The sequence below is a fragment of the Octodon degus genome, unplaced genomic scaffold (assembly GCF_000260255.1).
Source record: "Octodon degus isolate 3935 unplaced genomic scaffold, OctDeg1.0 scaffold00126, whole genome shotgun sequence".
Taxonomy (NCBI): Eukaryota; Metazoa; Chordata; class Mammalia; order Rodentia; family Octodontidae; genus Octodon; species Octodon degus.
The window spans coordinates 5951964-5968033 of record NW_004524702.1 but is presented as its reverse complement, the minus strand read 5'-3'; the positions used below and the strand labels follow the sequence as shown (position 1 = coordinate 5968033).

The 16070-nt window shown below is 45.6% G+C and overlaps 1 protein-coding gene across 6 annotated transcripts in view; it reads left to right on the top strand.

Annotated features, from left to right (window-relative positions):
* Osbpl11 (oxysterol binding protein like 11) overlaps positions 1–16070 on the top strand; it is a 64518-nt gene that overhangs the window by 3028 nt on the left and 45420 nt on the right. Inside the window, exons 1-4 of one of the 6 annotated variants that reach the window (XM_023700772.1) lie at positions 10074–10298; positions 11206–11408; positions 11507–11724; positions 12888–12997. The exons of 1 other annotated variant lie outside the window; for it this stretch is intronic. The gene's annotated coding sequence lies outside the window, so the exon portion shown is untranslated. Of the gene's footprint in view, positions 1–10073; positions 10299–11205; positions 11409–11506; positions 11725–12874; positions 12998–16070 lie in introns of those variants that run through there. 4 more of the 6 variants (XM_023700774.1, XM_023700771.1, XM_023700775.1 and 1 more) reach the window with 4 other exon arrangements.

Here is a 16070-nt window from a genome sequence, read left to right as displayed (position 1 = left end):
AAATTTTAAACCAGACTCTATTGGAGTCACATGAAAAACATTATTAGGGAAAGGGGCTGGGGAGATAGCTCAGTAGAATAAGTGCTTGGCAAGCACAAGGTCCTGAGTTCTCTTCCCAGTACCACAAAAAAAAACATTATTAGGGGAAATTAACTAGAAACTGGCAACTGACAGTGTTAAGACATTCAAAGAAGATTTGATTTTTTAAATTTTTTTATTTTATTTTATTATTATTTTTTATTTTTTTTTATTTTTATTTTTATTTTTTTGGTAACAGGGATTGAATTCTTCTCATGGGACTCTTCTCTTGCTTGTCAGGAAGGCGCTGTGCCACTGAGCTACATCCCTGAGCTTTAGCTTTGATTTTTGTTATTGTTGCTATTGTTTTTGTTTGGTTTTTTGAGACAGGGTCCCATTATGTAGTTCAGACTGACCTCAGCCTCATTATGTAGCCCAGATTGGCCTCATAATTGCTACAATCCTCCTGCCTCAGCCTCCCATGCTTGACAGATTAACATGCAAACTCAACCATATTATTTTCTAGTATAATAAGATAGTTGCAGTAAGCTTAAGTTATCCATGGACACCCTCTCTTAAAGAAAATAGGGGGGCCGGGGAGATGGCTCAGTGGAATAAGTACTTTCCTGGCAAGCACAAGGGCCTGAGTTCAATCCCTGGTTCCACAAAAAAAAAAAAAAGAAAAGAAAAGAAATTAGGGCCGGGGAGATAGCTCAGTAGAATAAGCACTTGCCTGGCAAGTGCAAGGTCCTGAGTTCAATCCCTAGTACTGCAAAAGAAAAATAAAATCGTTAACAAGTAATTTTTTTTAACAGTTAATTTTTATAGGGGTACTGTGTCTGGTAAATTCATTTGAGAACTCTTCTCATGGGACAAAGTAAATCAGGCCTTCCTGTCTTGCATCCTACAGTGGATTTTGATTTTAATGTGGTCTGAAGCCGTTCCACCTAGCTCTCAGTCTAACTTCTCCCTGTCCTTAGATATCGGGCAGCTTCCCCTAGTCCTGTGTTGCTCTCTTTTTTCTGGCTTCTTCTCTAGAAACTCAAAGTCTTGAGACTTTTTTTTTTTTTTTTTTAATTTGTGTGTGTGTGTGTGTGTGTGTGTGTGGCCAGCCCAGCCCACCAGAGGGCGGGGCTGGGGGATTGAACCGCGGTCCCTGTGCTTTAGCTAAGCCTGTTCTAAGTAGGTGCTCCAGACCACCAAGCCATCTCACCAGCCCAAGTCTTGAGACTTTAAAAACAAAATAGGGGGCCTGGCCCTAGCTCAGGCCTTTAAGTGGCTGCTTCCACAAAGCTGTCAGCCTCAGGTTGCTGGAGTTCGAAACTCACACCTCTCCCGCTGGCCAAAAGTGCCCTGAAGGCATTCGAGGAACAAAACAAAACAAAATAACCACAACCAACTGAGCCTTGGCACCCTGAGAGCGGCTTCCGCCCACTCACCCCACTATGCCCAGTGCAGAGCTGTTGGCTGGGTCCTCCCAAGGGGTGGTGGTTTTTACTCCGGTGGACCTGTAGCGTGTGCTGTTAGAATTCTTGTCTTGACTCTTGGCACTACTTTCTCTTGGTTTTTTTCTTACTCCTTCTACTATTTCTTTCTTAATTTCACTGGTTGGCTCCTTTCCATCAAGGCTGGTGTGGTACTCTGCCTGAGCCTCAGCTAGCATGTCTCAAGTCAGAAAATCTCTCTCTGGAATCTCTCTCTCTCTGGAATTTCTCTCTGGGTTAGGGTTAGGGTTTATTTCTGTTAAGATATCCCATCAGTAGCTTTCATCTCTACTGTTTTTTGCTACTATCTTTTCTATTTTTTTTTTTCAAAAGAGATTTAAAGCTGGGCATGAAGGCACATGCCTGCCATCCCAGCACTCCAGGAACCTGAAGCAGAGAAGGATCACAGTTAGAGCTCATTCTGAGCAATTTAGCCAGGCCCTACCTCAGAATAAAAATAAATAAAGGGCTAGGCTCATCTCCTGTTGCTTTTGCTATCTTCCATGGCCATGACTGGTTGGTTGCCCTTCTGCCGTGTGCCACCCTGCCTTGGAGCTTATGAACTGAAACCTCTACAGCTGTGAGCTAAATCTTGCCTTTTTTTTTTTTTTCTCCAGAACCAAGGATTGAACTCAGGCCCTTGCGCTTGCCAGGCAAGCCCTTATTCTACTGAGCTATCCCCCCAGCCCTAAATCTTGCCTTTTAAAAAAATAAAAACAAAGGAGTAGAGAATGTAGCTCTGTGGGAAAGCCCTGGGTTCAGTCCCCAGGACAGACAAAGGAGACAGAGATTGATTTTAGGTTGTTTTATGTAGTGGTTGAAATTTAGTGGAAGCCCTGGTTCAGAAACAGGTTTTGACTTTACAGACTTGGAAACATCATTGGCATGACGTTTTCAAGGTTCATTAATAGGATAGCACGTATCACGTCATTACTTCATTCCCATGGCCAAATAATAAATATTCCATGATATGATTGCCGCAGTTTGTTTTATCCGTTCATCAGTTAGTGGGCATCAGAGCCGTTTCCATGTACAGATAATGCTGTGAATACCGCTGTGGTGACTGTTTCTGTTCAGGTTGCTGTGTGGGCTTGTAGTTGCCACATCTGGGTGCGTGCCTGGCAGTGGAATCTCACATCATCAGGTAACTTCATGTTTAACTCTTTGAGGAACTGCCAGGCTGTTTTCCCTTCCAAAGAGGTTGCCGCAGTTTGCATCCTCACAGCAATGGAGAAGGGTTGGGGTTTTTCCTCCGTCCTCGGTGACACTTGCTGTTTGTTGCCTCTTATTTCAGCCATGCTGTTGGATATGAAGTGCTGCTGCACCGGGGTCTTGGTCTGCACTTCTCTGATGACCAGTGAGGTTGCGAGTCTCTGTGTGCAGTATTTACTGGCCAGTTATGTTATCATCTCTAGAGAAATGTCTGTTCAGAGCTTTGCCCATTTTTAAATTGGGCTGTTGTCAGGTGTGGTGGCTCATAGCCTCCAGGAGGCTGAGGCAAGAGGATTTGCCATGAGTTCAACAGCCTGGACTACACAATTAAGAGAGACCCTATTTCAATAACATACAATAAAATTGAGTTATTTATCTTATTTTTCTGTTGTAAGGCTTCTTTGTTTTTTGTTTTTTGGGGTTTTTTTGGTGGAACCAGGGATTGAACTCAGACCCTTGCGCTTGCCAGGGAAGCACTTATTCTACTGAGCCATCTCCCAGGCCCCTTCTTTGTGTATTTTTTTTTTTTTTTTTTTTTTTTTTTTTTTTTTATTTGTGTGTGTGTGTGGCCAGCTCAGCCCACCAGGGGGTGGGGCTGGCTGGCATGTGGTGCTGGGGGATTGAACCCTGGTCCCTGTGCTTTGCTTGGCTTAGCTTGTTCTAAGTAGGTGCTTTAGACCACTGAGCCATCTCACCAGCCCCTCTTTGTGTATTTTGAGTATAGTTCTCAGATATGTGAGTTGCAGATATTTTTGTTACTTGGTTGGCTTTTTACTTTCTTCGTGGCATTTTTTGTAGTATAAAGTTTTTTAGAGTTCATGAAGTTCAATCAACTTTTTGTTTCTTTTTTCTTTTTCTTTTTTTTTATTTACAAGACCTACAAGGTGTCATTACTTAGATTGGAGATCTACAAGGTCTCATTACTTAGATCGGAGATCTGACTCGTACTCACAGTGATTCTCCTGTTTTCAGCCTCCCAAGTGCTGGGATTACAGGTGCACACTGCCACGCCCAGTCTGGCATAGTTTCAGCGGGCTCAGAGGGTGGGGCCAGCACAGCAGGCCCAGGAATTGAATCCCCAGCCCCTGCTCTGCCTAAGCAGGCACTTTAATCTGCCTGGAGTTACTCCAAAATATGATGTGAAGTCAGTTTGTTAGCTGTTACAGTGTTATATATTACCACCAAATCCAGTGTACTAAAGCCTCAACACTGATTGCTTCACAGTTGTGTCAGGCATTCAGGTGAAGCTTAGCTAGGGCCAGGCTCCAGGTTTGTCATGAGGCTGTGGTCATCTTCAGGCTTGACCTCGAAGGATCCATGTCCTAGCCACTTGCTGACTGGGCTCTTGGCACAGTTTGGCTCCTTCTGACTGATTGGTCCCAGACCCCAGGCCTCATACCCTGGTGGCTAGAGACCTGACTTGGCCCTGGCCACATGGACCGTTCCGAGAAAGTCTCCCAGTTGGCTGAAAGTGTCATCAGAGGTGGAAAGTAGACAGCAGAGGTGGGATTAGCAGGGTCAGTGGCGTCCTGTGGCTTCTCTCATTCATTAGAAGCAGGACTTGTGGACTGGATGTGGGAGTGGGGTGAGTAGAGTAAAATTGATCCCAGTGATCCAGGTCTGAAATTTGAAGTCTTGAGGAAAAACAGATTTTGGGAGTGAAATTACACATTGGACTCTGAGTGTATCCAGTTTATGTGGCAAGAATTTTATTTTATTTTTTCATTTTTAAAAGTTTTTATTTTTTTTATTTTTTAATTTTTAAAAAATTTTATGTATTTGGTACAGGGTGTCACTGTTCAGCTTGGACTTGTGGTGATCCTCCTGTTTTCAACCTCCCAGCACTGGGCTTACAGCTGTGTGCCACCACGCCCAGTCTTGGTGCCCGGCTCAGTGTGCTCCCAGGGTGGGGCTGGTGCAGCCTGTGTTGCCAGGGATCAGACCTCGGACCCTGCACTTGCCTAAGCAGGTGCTTAGTCCACTGAGCTCACCAGCCCTTGTGGCAAGAATTTCAAGTGTGTCCAGGTAGCCTGCCGAGGTGAGGCGTACATGAGTGCTCGGTATGCAGAAAGTCTTCCCTTACCATGGCCAGTCAACACAGCTCTTGGAGAAAGGACATTGTTATCTTTTCACAGTCGGCAAAGTGGAAGGTGAAATGAGTCGGCCAAGGTCACATAGCTAGTAAGCAGAACTTTAACTCTTAGATAGATAGAATAATTATTTGTCTTCTTTTTTGCAGCCCTGGGGGTTGAACACAGGGCCTTGCACCCATGAGGCAAGTGCTCTGTCACTGAGCTGCACCCTGAGCCCCCTCGAGTGAATGGCTAGTGATGATAACTAGTTCAGTATGTGGTTGGTGTCAGGTTTTGCTGGGTCCTGATTCCTTTAGCACATAAATCATCGCTGTGAAGCACTCCGTCAGTTAACTCAAACGGATGTGAGTGGCCAGCGAATGGAGGCAGGAAATCCCGGGCCTATTTTGGAGGATCCTCAAAAGAGGAAGAGCCTCAGCTGCATTTGCAAAACAGCTCATGATGATCTTTTTTTACTACTGAAGCTGGGAGCTGAATTTATGAAATTAGCCTTGCATTTCTTCTTTTTGCAGCAGTGTGTATTCATGTGACACAGGCCTTGCTTGCTATTTGTGAGGAGGATCACTTGTCAGCATTCTTTTTTGTTTCAGTGTTCAGAGTTTACAAAATGAGCTGCCCATTATTTTTATAATCATCATGTCACCTTTCAGGGAATCTTACAGGTCTACACTTCACTTCCAGTTTATTAAAAGGTGAAGGGAAATCCCCAGAGGAGGAGCTAAAAGGCAAGGCAGGGTGGATGATTGGCTGTCTGGCTCTTTGGGGCTCCACAGTGGCTAGCCATTGACTAACAGACAGAACTCCTCCTCATTAGCAGACAGGTATGCTTCTCAGTGATGGGTACAAGTCTGCAGATGTGTAATATAAATGGCGATATTTGTGTTCAGACTTGATGTCTCCCTGGAAGTTCTCTGTTGGATGGAAAAGTACCTGTGCAGATGGGGTGAGGAGAGCCACTGAAATGTAACTTTGTGTTTACTGTCTTGGAGGGCCTTCCTCTAATAGTGAGGTTGGTTTCAACAAAAAGTCAGGGACTGGGCGTGGTGGCGCACACCTGTAATCCCAGCATTTGAGAAGCTGAGGCAGGAGGATCGCCTCAAGTTTGAGGGCAGCCTGAACTACATAATGAGACCCTGTTTCAAAAAAAAAAGAAATGTCATAAATGTCTACTGTTGGACTGACAGATAGCTCAGTAGATTAAAGCTCCTGCTTAGGCAGACACAGGGGCCAGTGGTTCAATACCCGATCAGTGCCAGCCCCACCCCTGGGGTGTGCAGAGATTGAGACTGGGCATGGTGGCGCACGCCTGTAATCCAGTACTTGGGAGGCTGAAAAATAGGAAAGATCACTGCAAGTCCAATCTGTGTAGTGAGACCCTGTAGACTCTGTACTAAAAACATTAAAACAAAAGTCTGCTGTTTTTCTCTGCAAGAATAAAAACGAAAGTTGAATGCATGTTTATAAACCCCTATTTTTATTTCCCCTATCTAAAATATAGAGACACCGGTAAAAAGAAAAACAATTTATAGGCATTTAACTGGAAATTATAGTTGTTTCAAAATCCAGTAAGAAAACCAAACATTGAGTAGTATGACTTGGTTTTTGAAATTTTCTTACATTTTTGCTCTATTTTGGTTTACTTTTGTCCTTTGTGTATCTTTTTGATATGTTTTATTAGTGCGTGTTTGCAGCACATAATGTGGCACTTTCCTGGGGAGGTGGTGCAGGTACGTGACATGTGGTAACTGTCATGTCTTTTTTTTTTTTTTTTTTTTTGTGGAACTGGGGATTGAACTCAGGCCCTTGCACTTGCCAGGCAAGCACTTGTTCTACTGAGCCATCTCCCTGGCCCCCTGTCATGTCCTTTTTAATGAAACTCCTGCCTTTGCCTTTGAACTGCATAAGCTGTTGACCTGTCTCTGTGTATTTGGGGGAATCACCTGCTGCTCCCGCCCAGGCTACACTTTCTATTATGCAGAACTGCTTACAGAGCCACACCTGACCGAAAGAGCCTTCCGCCTGGCTGGGCTGTGCACAGATTATGTGTTATTATTAGACAAATGTGAACTTTTCTCTGTAGATTTCTCTTTAAATTATTGCTTGAAGTCATTTTTGCTGGAGCATAGAATTTCCCTTGTGTCGGCTGCAGTGGACCAGAGTCCTCCCGACTCAGTGGAGAAAACCTAACTCATCCTGTGCGAGCTTGTGGAGGAATCTGTGGTAGAGCCTCAGCGCTGCTGCGCCTGCTGCACCAGGAGAGAGCGGGCCTTTCGGCTCCGTGCTGTTCTGCATTCGATGGCAGTGCCAAACATATGACTGCAGCTCTTTTTATGTGGAGGGTGTGTTATTCTGATGCTGAGGAGTTCTCTGAAAGATCTTTTTTTTTGGTACCAGGGATTGAACCAAGGACCTTGTGCTTCCCAGGCAGGCTGAAAGAAATTTATGAAATCCACGTTGGGTAATATTCTTTTTTTGCATTTTTATTTTTATACATTATGATCACATTCATCCTGGAGAATTTATACCTGTACATGCTATGTTTTGATTCTTCTTTTCCCATTCCCCTACTTCCCTTCAATTTTTCTTCCTTATTTGCAAAACCTTTGTTTGCAACACTTTAATACATATGGGAGGGAGCACACAATATTTGTCTTTCTGTGTCTGAATTATCTGCCTTAATATAATGTCCTTTAGTTTTATACGCTTTGTTGTAAATGATGGGATGTCATCTTTACAGCTAAGTAATACCCCGTTGCTTATGTAGGCCTTGTTTCTTTATCTACTTCTCTGCTGGTGGGCATCTGAGTCAGCTCCATAGCTTAGCTCTGGTGGATACTGCTGCAATAAAAGTAAACATGTTGATACCGTGTCCTCCAGATTGTCCCTACAAGTGGGAGCGTCCTAACTTTCACAGTTGGAACTCTGTGTGCTGGGAGTGCACACAGTCCAAGTCAACTGGGTCCGTTCCTCACACGTACGGGAAGACCTTGACAGTGAGCAGTGAGGGCTGTCGGAGGCCTTTTAGTAACAGAGCCCAGCTGGACACTATAGTTAAAGTGGTCCTGAGTCTTTTTTCTCACCACTAGCCTAGGGCATGACTCAGGACTGGTGTCTTGTCACTCCCACTGCAGCTGAGATCCCCTTGCTGAAGATTCTTACTGTCAGCTTCACCATCATCAGGCACCCAGCACACTGTGGAAAGTGTGGGCTTGTGGGTAATTTAGTTCTGCATCCCCAGAGCATATTGCTCATGGGGAGGTCTAAAAAGATGTAATTCCTTCCCCTGCCCCCAGTGCCCAGGACAGAACATAAGGGCCTGAGAGTGCTAGGCAGGTGCCCTACCATTCCACTGTTCCTCCAGTGTGTCTTGTACTTGTTAGTTATTTTTATTTTTACATGTTCCCCACTCTGGAACTCCGGAGCTGAAGCGATCTCCCCTCCTTGGCATCCGAGGTCATGAGACATGGGCATAGCTGCTGTACCAGTGTCACGGGTGCAAAGAACTCTGTGCCTGGAATATTATTTCTGTTCAGCACCACTGAGCATTTGTTAAATGTTTTAATGCATTGTAAAAATAACAGCATTAAATTTGTAAAAGGAGGGCCAGTGCGATGGTTCAGTGGACTAAAGCTCCTGCTTAGGTAAGCTTAGGCAAGCACAGGGACCGCACTTTAATCCCCAGTGCCACATGCTGCGCCAGGGCGGGCTGAGCCAGCCAGAGTCCAGGTGTAGTGGTGCATACCTGTAATCCCAGTGTTGGGGAGGCTGAAAGCAGGAGAATCACCACGAGTCTGAGCTGCGTAGTGAGACCCTGCATCAACCAAATACATTAAAAAAAAAAAAAATTGTAAAAGGAATAAGATACTAGGGCCGGGAGATAGCTCAACGGTTTAATCACCTGCCTGGCAAGTGCAAGGTGCCAAGTTTGATCCCTGGTCCAAAAAAAAAAAAGACTTTAAAAGGAATAAGATAAAAGACACTGATAGTTTTTTCATCTTGTGATAATGACAGTTAATATTTTGTGTGCTTTTATTATGTGCATGTATTTTATATATTTTATAACATGAAACCTATATTTTGTGTTGTTGCTCTGTTTGTTTGTTTGTTTGTTTGTTTGTTGAGACAGGGTTTGACTTTGTAGCTGAGGTTGGCCTACAACAACGTTGTTCTTCCTGCCTTAGCCTCCCAAGCGCTAAGACCAGGCTTGCACCACCATACCCAGCAAAACCTGCAATTTTAATAATTGTAATAAGCACTTCCCCATGTTGGTAGACTCTTGAAAACATTTTAATTGGTGAATAATAATTCACTTAACTTGTTCTTTTTCTAAGTAGTGCTGCAGTGGATGCAGTTGTACATTGTCTACATTTCTAATCATTTAGGATGGATACCTAGAAGTGAGATCTGGCCAAAGAGCTTTAATATTCCTTTAATACTTTTAAATATTGGCACATACTTTTTGGTATAGAGCATGACACAGTCCTTTTTAGCTGAGGTTTATGTGAGCATGTAGGCTGTCCTATAATTGCATCATTTTACTGAAAGATTATGCTTCTCTCTTTCCTTTATTTATTTTCCAAATATTTAGCTGGGCATGGTAGTGCGCACCTGTAATGTGAGAACTCAGGAGGCTGAGGCAGGAGGATTGTTGTGATTTCAGGACCAGCCTGGCTACAAAGTGAGCTTAAGGCCAGCCTCAACTGCATAGTGAGGTCGTGTCTCAAAAAGATTTAAAAAAAAAAAAAATCCTAAAAGGCACAGTACGAAAAGAGTATTTTTCCATATGTATATTATAGCCCACATTACAAGTGTTCAGGGTTCGAGTGTGTATCCACCATTGCTGACTGGGTCCCCTGGAAAGCAGTCTGCCGCAGGCTGTGGGGTGACAAGTTTGCTTATGGCAGAGAAGGCAGTGGCTGACAGAACACTCACAGTGTGGTCCCAGGGCACTGCTGAAGGCCTCGGCTGGTCTCAGCCTCCTTCCTGCCTGCCTTCAGGAGGTCTTCATGGGTTACATGACCAGGGACAGGGAGCAGAAGGAGGCACCCGTCACATTCACCTGCATCTCTTGATGTCACTGCTCTTTCCTCAGTCACGCTGACCACACCCTCTTCTTGTCATCCAGGGCCTGATGCAGAGCTGAGCCTTGTTGCCTAATAGGGGAGGGATGTGACGGTAGCTTGGTGCCTCTCGCCAAGTTCAGCTTGCAGTTAAATACCCTACGGTGTCTCTCAGTCAGGGCTTCATATCCGTGTCTATACCTGCATATATGCACACGTTCACATGGAGGAGCTGTGCATTATGCATACCTGGGGAGGACACTGAGTGAGCCCTTGACAGTGCCCCTGCGCAGGCTGAGTGATCTCCAGCCCAGCAACCTGGAGACCAGGAACTCTGGCGTGATGGCGTCTGCGTGGGACATGAGCTGGGGATGAGGTCTCAGTCCCGTCCGCAGCCAGGAGACCGGGCAGGAGGCAGGAAGAGAATGCAGGTTCTCCCTCAGCCTGGTGCCCACCCCTGCGAGTGTCCAGCTTAGCCCATAAAGTACCTGGGTCCCTCTGAGTCTAGCTCCATTCTCCTTGTCTGGTCCTGCTTCAGCCACAGCCACAGCCACCCTGCCCCTCCCAGCCCCACCTAGTCCCTGCAGTGGCCTTCCCTGCACCCCACCCCGCTCTGGTTTTCTGTTCTGAATCTCACAGCCGTCTGAGTTCTCATCCTCCAGTGCATCTCTTAGCATCAGTGCGCATTCTTGACCCCAGCCCATCTTGACACTTTGCTGTCTTTCCCTGCCTCTGCTTTTGTTCCTTCCACTTCCCTGCTCCTGATTGCCTAAGCCTCCTTTTGCCCTTCAGACTTGTCCTCAGCTCTCATGACTTAGGAACTTAAAGCACTTTTCTTTTTTTGTGGAACCAGGGATTGAACTCAGACCCTTGCACTTGCTAGGGAAGTGTTTATTCCACTTAAAGCACTTTTCCAGAAGATCTTTCAGAGTCCTTGTTTGTCCAAGCTGCTGGTAGCCACCTCCCTGTCTCAGCCCAGGCCTGCAGCAGTCTGGGATGCTTCCTTGTCTACAGCTACTTTTCTCATCACTAAGATGAATACCCGACACCCACAGTTAAAGGAAAAGTTTATTTGACTCACAGTTTGTAGAGGTTTCAGGCCATAGACAGCTGGCTCCAAGGCAGGGTGGTGTAGCAGAGAGGCATCACAGAGGAGAAGCAGTCCATGGCAAAGCAGGGTGGACAGGAGGCAGCAAGTGGCAAGTGACAGTAGCAGTTTCTTTCTGCCCCACTATAGTCTGTCTAGGCACCCACGCTTAGAGTAAGTGGCAATCATACCCAGAACTATGCCAAAGTAATCACTGGACTAATACAGTAATTGCACACCCTTGTCCCTAGCATCACCCACTCTAGATCCAGCCACCTCCAAAAAGCCTGTCCCCCGCAACTGCATGAGGCTCTGGGGGAACATCTGGATGCAGGCCATAGCAGCGCTTGTCCTGGAAGTCCCTAACAGAATGTCACACTGAACAAGAGCGCAGCTGCTTCGGTGAGCTGCTTTAGGACAGCCATTCAGTGCTGGCCTGTTTCTCAGAAGGAGGGTGGGTGCTGCCCTCGGCCCTTCCCACATGCACGCACTTTGTCATTTACTTCCTTCACATCCAGCCAACTCAGTCTCTGCCTGCCCATCACCATCTAGTCACAGCTGGATCCTGCACTTTGAGGAGTGAAGAGCTTTTCCCTGGACCCCTGGAAGCGGGCCTGTGCGGTGTCCTTCCTTCTAGCAGAGGCGCCCGCTGCCCCCTTCTCTTCACGGAGCTGCAGCCCTTGGATTCGGTTGTGGGTCTCTGAGGGAGAAGTACTGCCTTTCAGGCTTCCCCATGTATTTCAGTGGGTTTTCAGAGTGCTTTGTATTCAGTAGGTATAACTTCATTTTTAAACTTTCTGTGTCTTAAGTGTGATTTTAAAAGGTTAGGAGGGATGATCTAAAACTAAACCTAATCCCACTTGCCACAGTTCAGTCAGTCAGCTGTTCGGTTTGTGTCAGCTCTTTTTATTAGTGCCTGTTGGTTCTACAGCTTATGGGCTCCATGTCAGCAGATTCATGCATGCAAACATTCGCTTAGATTCACCCGCCCATCACTCGCCGCCCCCCTGCTGAGGTTTCACACTTGGGGTGTACAGTGAATAGACCTGGTCCCAGCCTCCCCAACCCACCCTCACACCCACCCTCCCCTTATCCACACCTACTTTCTGGTCATCTTTTTTAGATGCTGCAGGTGGCAGATTAAGCAATACTTGTCTTTCTGAATCTGGCTTATTTTGCTTAGCATGATCTCCATATGTGTTTTCCTACAAACGACAAGTTTTGTTGTTGTTTTTTTATGGCTGGATAATCCATTGTATTTATACGCCACAGTGTAATCAGTGGGGTTTGTTTATTTTTTGTTCTTTTGATACTGGAAATCAAACTCAGGACCTGGTGCTTGCCAGGCCGGTGCTGTGCCGCCCAAGCTATATCTCTAGCCCCAAACAGCTGTTTTTAGAGATTCTTAGCTTCCAAGGCTAAATCCTAAGGAAGTGTAAACGAGCTTAAAAGATCATCCACGTGTGGCAGCATATGCCTATAATCCCAGCACTTGGGAGGCTGAGGCAGAAGGGTTGCTGTGGGTTCAAGGCCAGCTTGGGCTACATAGTGAATGCAAGGCTGATCTAAACTACATGGTCTCCAAAAAAGACTTCAGAAATATACTCAGTTTGTAAAGGAGTAGAGTTGCTGAAAGACTAAAGAGGAAATTAGTCATTTTATAGCTTAGTTTTTAGTATCTTAATTTGCTTGGACCATCAACTTTTGTTTCATAGAACACAAAATAGGATAATGCAGTCAGGTGTGTAGTGAATTCCCATTTTATTCTATCAATATTAACTAGCATATAAAAATTCATACTTTAGGGGGATGATCTTGAGGATTGAAGCCAGGGTCTTTGCCCTGAGCCACATCCCTTGTCCACTTTAATTTTGAGATAGGGTCTCGTGAAGCTGTCCAGACTGAGGTTCAGCTTGTGATCGTCCTGTCTCAGCTTCCCAGGGTGCTGGGAGTGAAGTAGGAGCTTGGAGGCGCTGCACAGCTCAGTCACAGGTGGAGTGTTCCCTGTCAGAAATGCTCGCCCAGAAGATTTTGGATTTTCAGATAACAAATACTTCATCCGTGTAAGGAGACAGTGGACCTTGATTTACTGATTCAGTTCTTTCACAGGGTTGGTTGTAACCAAGGTTGGTGTCATTGAAGACTTTTTCCCACAAGAAATAATAGAAATACCCATGTGTTCCAAACCTCCCAGAGCACCCCGTAACTAACCTTTTTGTAATAAAAAAGACCTGTGTAATGTGCATAATTTACCAGAAACACCAGTAGTTCCTAGTACATTCACCAAAAATGTAAAATGTGCCTGGTTTAGCAGAAGCAATTTCATACTGTGCTCACCGGGAGCTGGGGAGGTGGTTCAGTAGAATAAGCGCCAGAGTTCAATCCCCAGTTCCAAAAAATAATAATAATAATAATAATAAACATACTGTGCTCACCCTCAAGGTGACATCTGTGGCTTGCAGGAAGGAGGATGATGGGGAAGGTAGTTGCTGTTTAGAAGGAGAGTCCTTCCATTGCTCATCAGGACTCTGGCTCTCTGCTGTCTTCTTTAACACTGCTGTGTAGTGACATGACATTGTCACTAAGCAAGTGAATGCACCAGTTGGCTTTTTCTCTTGTGGGGTGGGTCTACTCTACAAATGTCTGCTGCTGGGGCTGGCGAGATGGCTCAGTGGTCTAAAGCACCTACTTAGAACAAGCTCAGCAAAACACAGGGACGGCGGTTCAATCCCCCAGCACCACATGCCAGCCAGCCCCGCCCCCTGGTGGGCTGAGCTGGCCACACACACACACACACACACACACACACACAGATAAATAAATAAGCAAATGTCTGCTGCTCTGTCCATGTTTTTTTTCAAGACAGGGAGTAGTGGCACACACCTGTAATTGCAGCACTGGGGAGGCTGAAAACAGGAGGATCACTATGAGTCTGAGCTGCATAGTGAGACCCTGTACCAAATACATAAAAAAAACAAAAAACAAGCAAGCAAAACTCTCAAACCATTTTTTCAGACAACTTTACTGCACTGATAGTCGCCCTCCTCCTCAGAAAATCCCTCACCGCCGTTCTCGGAGCTCAGCCAGAAGTTGCTGAAGGTCCCCTGTGCACAGTGCTCCTCCACCAGCTCCTCAGCACCACTGTCCACCTGCAGGCTTGCAGGCTGCTCTCCCACAGGGTCCGTGGAAGGCTCACGCTCCGCTAGCCAGCTTCCCTGTGCAGATCTTTTCTCTGTAAGATTGTCAAGATGGATTTCTACATGCTATACATATTAGCAAGATCAGTCGCACAAATGCCAGTCCCATATTTCTCTAGTTTCCATCTTTTTCTTCTTCTTCTTCTTCTTCTTCTTCTTCTTCTTCTTCTTCTTCTTCTTCTTCTTCTTCTTCTTCTTCTTCTTCTTCTTCCTCTTCTTCTTCCTCTTCTTCTTCCTCTTCTTCTTCCTTCTTCTTCCTTCTTCTTCCTTCTTCTCCTTCTTCTCCTTCTCCTTCTCCTTCTTCTTCTTCTTCTTTTTGAGACACAGTATTGCTGTGTCTTGAGCTCATTTGTGTAGCCCAGGCTGGCCATGAACTCGGCAATGATCCTCCTGCATCTGCCTCCCAAGTGCTGGGATCACAAGTGTGTGCCACTATGCACTGCGAGTTTCCTTCTTTGTAGTTGATAGATAGATAGATAGATAGATAGATAGATAGATAGATAGATAGATATAGCCAGTCCCTCTGTCCTTCCATATATATATTTCCCCCACACACACTGGGAATTGAACTCATGACCTTTAACTTGCCAGGCAAGCACTTATTCTACTTAGCTATCTCCCCAGCCCTGGTATATTTTTTGTTTTTTTGTATTTTAGGGAAGGACTACAGGGTGTTCAGGATCTCACTACTAGATCAGACTCGTGATCCACCTATTTATAGCCTCCCAAGAGCTGGGATTATAGGCACACACCACCACACCCAGTCTCAATTGCTGACTGAGCGCGCCCTGGGGGATAGGGTTGGTACAGCAGTCCCAGGATGGAACCCCCAGCCCCTGCGCCTGCTTTCAGGTGCTTTAATCCACTGAGCTATTTTGCTGGCCCTCCCTTCTTTGCAATTGTGATTGCTGTCTTTCCTCTCCCTTCCTTTCTTAGCTTCTTTTCTAACTTTTTGGGGAATTTAGCAGCGATATAAAGCACTGACCAAAATCACACCCACAGACACACACATCTGGGGTCAGTTTGCCCCTTATGTACACAGTTCTGGCACTGAGAATCTTTGTTGTTTACAGCCACATAGGCAGCTGGCAATTGTAACTCCACACTTCGGTCGCTGTAAGTTAAACCTCAGATTTTCCAATGAGGACGCAGGAGACTAGGCATCAAGTTGAGTCGCACAGCTCCCAGTGATGACCACCAGGTGGCACAGGTGTTCCTCCCCAGCTGGCCACAGCAGCCTTGGTGGACCAGGGGAAGGACAGAGGGACTGGCCAGGCAGCTGCTCCAGAGGACAGCTCGTTCTGAGACCTGGAGACAGCTGCTTGGCAGAGTAGAAAAAGCCCAGTGGTTTAGCCTACTTATGTTAGTTTCTGGTTCTTTGGGGCCTGGTTTTATGCTGTTATTAACCCACATTATTAGTAGCTTTTCTATAGTTTTTATGACTCTGTTTGTGTGAATTAAAACTAGTAAAACTAATAACTGAACACAAAACATTGCAACTTGGTAGCGTATGCAGACACACCGTGGAGTATTCAGTGGACGGGCTCCTGTGGGGGCGGCAGTGCTGGTGACTGAACTCAGAGTCACACATGTGGGCAAGCGCCGAAGTGTGTGCTTTTAACAGTCATGAGCTAGTAAACTGCTTCTGCTTATCTCAGATATGATCAAAAGGAAAAATACTGTTTGTAAAATGAGTAGTGATGAATAAAAGCAAAGGAGATGGTGCATTTTCTTTATGCTTTGTTTTTGTTTTTGAGACGGAGCCTCTATGTAGTCCAGGCTGGCTTTGAACTCTCTGTAGGCCAGGCTGGCCTCAAACTCTTGGGGATCCTCCTGCCTCAGCCTCCCAGTTGCTGAGATTACAGGTGCATTTCTTTGATTGCTCAAGTATGTGTATGTATATATATATATATATATAT